Here is a 3,688-nt window from a genome sequence, read left to right as displayed (position 1 = left end):
ATTTGACAGAGAGAGAGATCTCAAGTAGGCAGAGAGGCAGGCAGAGACAGAGGGGGAAGCAGGCTCCCTGCTGAGCAGAGAGCCTGATGCGGGGCTTGATCCCAGGACCCCGAGATCATGACCTGAGCCGAAGGCAGCGGCTTAATCCACTGAGCCACCCAGGTGCCCCAACATTTCACTTTTTAATTCCTCCACACTACGCTGTCTGTATCCCCTCACTCATTTCAAAAATGAAGAAACTACATTTCATTGAGTTCAAATGACTTATTAAATTTCATATAAAAATGTCTATAGCTTCAGTGTGACTTTCTGACTTCCAAAGCCATGATCACTTCACTATATGATTAATTATTATGAAATTCCAGGGCACTGTTTAATGTGTTTTAAAAATATTAAAATAATTCTTTGTGCTGATTCTTCCCCTATATTTTAATCTCAAAATATTTTGTATTTTAACTTTAGTCCTCTACACAAAATTCTATGTTCATTAAATAAATAAGAATGAATAAACTAACATTGTAAAATACAGTAAAACATATACAATCCTTATAAAACATATTGATACAAATTGAATATTTTATGACTGTTGATATATCTTTCTCATAGTTATAAAGCAACACTGTATTCAACAAATGATATGAGAACAACTGGATATCCACATGCAAAAGAATGAAGATGGACCTTTTCCTCTTACCATTCACCAATATTAACTCTTCACAGATCCTAGAGCAAAATGTCACGGCTAAATGGAGCAGTAAATCTTCATGACATTTAGGCAAAACCTTAGTTATGATAATAAAAGCACAAGTGACAAAAGAAAAAAATAGATAAATTAGAATCATCACATTAAAAACCTCTGATTTTAATGGACATGACCAAGATAACTCACAGAATGGGAGAAAATAATTTCAAATCCTAGATCTTATGAGGAACTTATCTAGAATGTATAAGGAACTCCTACAACTCAATAATACAAGAAAAATAACCCAATTAAAATATGGCCACAACATCTGATTATAAATAGCATCTCTTTATACAAATGACCAATAAACACATGAAAAGATGCTCAATATCATTAGCCATCAGAAGATTGCAAATCTATATCCAATGAGACATTAATTCACAGTCAGTAGGATGACTATAATCAAAAATTCAGGTAATAAAGGTTGATGATGTACAGTAATTGGAACCCTTTCCAATGCTAGTGGGAATGTAAAATGGTGCTTTGGAAAGTATTCTGGCATTTTCTTAAAAGTTTTAAACAGAAAGTTACCATATGACCCATTCATTTAACTCCTAGATATATATGCCAGAGAAATGAAAACATATGTCCATACAAAAACTTGTAAGTACTTGAACTACTTAGAAGTATTCATATTAGCCAAAAATTAGACACAAAAGAAATGTCTGCCAACTTATGAGTAAATAAATGTGATATATCCATAAAATGGAGTATTATTTAGCAATAAAAAAATGAAGTACTGATCCAAGAAGACATAATTGTGCCCCTACTAGTCACACGAAACATTATGTACATACCCGAGCCTTGAAAGCCATGAAAAGATTCACAATAAACTACATTTTATAAGATAGGTAGCAAAAGGATTCATGGTGGCTCTCTCTGTACTGTTACACGTGGTAAATGAGCCCCATTTTTTTCTCTTCTATGGTTATTTTAGGCTGATATTAAAATTTATATTTTGCAAGAGTTACTTCTTCCTACCTCTGAGGTTGAGGTCCCCCATACCCTAATAGGTCCTTTGTATATTCCTCTTTTTTTTCTTGTGTCTATATTCAGGTTTCTTGCATCTCTAGCAATTCTTGCCGAAGCTTGTGTTTCTCGTCCTCAAGGAGGTACTGGAGAACTCAGCAAAGACTGTTAAATAATGTAGTGGTTCCTAAAACTAAAAGAAGTAGAGATCTCATTAGTTATTTTTGGCATTATTATGATTTGATTTCCAAAGAAATTCATTGGGAAGCAGTTGACTCAATAGTAAAGCTGTTGGTTAAAATCTTCATTGTTATAGAAAACTTTCCCTTTTTTTATTCATTTTATGTATGCCTATATTTCAGTATGTCTGTCTCCATAGATCATCCTGTGCTTAGCGTGGACTGAATATCGAATGAAGTTTTCCCTTCTGAGAAAAAAAGAAAAAAGATATATGAGATTTAATACTTTTTGATTCTCTCCTCAGCATTAAGCTGGAATTCTTAAATTGCCAATAAAAGCAGGAGTGCTTAATCAGATGTAATGGTGTAGTACTCAATTAATTGCTTGAGTACTCAATCAATGGCCTGAGGGGTTCCTTGGAAGTGCAGTGTTATAGTACTTCATCACATGGTCTGACTGATTTTTTTGTGGGGGAGGCATGACAAATACTTGGAAATTAGAAATTTCAGCAAATGTAGAGAGAAGTAACATTCAGATGTTTGACATAGCTACAACACTGTCTATTTTTTCAGGGCTCAAATAAGACACTTGACAATGTAAAGACATGATCTGGGTCTTTTCCTATTTAATTAAAATTTATATTACATGTATTATATATAATTATATATTATATTATATTATTATATTATATATAACTTATATATAATAGTTAATTAAATAATTAGTTAACTAGTTAATTAATTAGAGAGAGAGCACACATGCATGAGCAGGAGTGTAGTTGGAGGGGCAGAGGGAGAGGGAAAGAGAGAGAAAGAGAATCTCAAGCAGGTGCCATGTGCAGCACAAATGCACAGAGCCTGATGCAGGGGTCTTTCCCACCACTCTGAGATCATGACCTGAATTGAAATCAATAGCTGTACATACAAATCACTGGGCCACGCAGGCACCCCAGTGTTTTCCTAGTTGAAGTTGATGAAAAGCTCAAGCTTTTCAATGAATTGCATGATCTGATCTGCTGGTGAGAGCTATATGTTTGTATTCTATTTCAACTTATTATATTTATTTAATCAAGCATTTACTCTGTAACACATATTATCTGAAGTAATAGTTCACAACTTAAAACCCAGATAGGGAGATAAAAATCTTGCTAGTGTCACAGGGAAGGAAACAAAAATACTTACTGGTGTTAAAGAGAATTCATCTGCCAAATTGTATCAGTTCATTTATAATAGATGTATTTCAGGCATAAGGAGGTAAAAAGAGGAGGTAAGAGATGCAAGATACTGTTATATGCTTATTTCTCATTGACTGTATACTTAATACATTACTTAACAAAAGTGGAAATGATTGTGGTATTATATCAATATGCTAGTTTATGATGAAATTATTTGTATATATTTTTTAATATGCAAAGTCATTGAATTTGCTACTATGTGTTTTTCAGATGCTTTGAACAATTTTGACTCTGCTTTTTGGTTCCTCTAATTATTCATTGTTAAAGAGAACTATGTTGAGAACATCTGGAAACTATTTTGTTATCATTTTGGACAAGTTTATACTATTTTTCTTCCAAAAATGAATGAAACAAAAATAATCAATAATCAAAAATCCTCATTTGTCTCACTGAGGCATTCTCTCTTTAACTTTTTTAGTTTCTTTCCAGCTCTTCATTATGGAAAGGTATTTACTTAACAATAATATAGAAAGGGCATCTTGCCAATTGATGTGCTTGTTTTCTGCATGCAATTTTTAAATAGAAAGTAATCAACTTCATTCTTGTTAAGATGAAAATTTAGG

The sequence above is a fragment of the Mustela nigripes genome, chromosome 2 (genome assembly GCF_022355385.1).
Source record: "Mustela nigripes isolate SB6536 chromosome 2, MUSNIG.SB6536, whole genome shotgun sequence".
In the NCBI taxonomy this organism is placed as follows: domain Eukaryota; kingdom Metazoa; phylum Chordata; class Mammalia; order Carnivora; family Mustelidae; genus Mustela; species Mustela nigripes.
Note: the sequence above shows the minus strand (reverse complement) of the source record.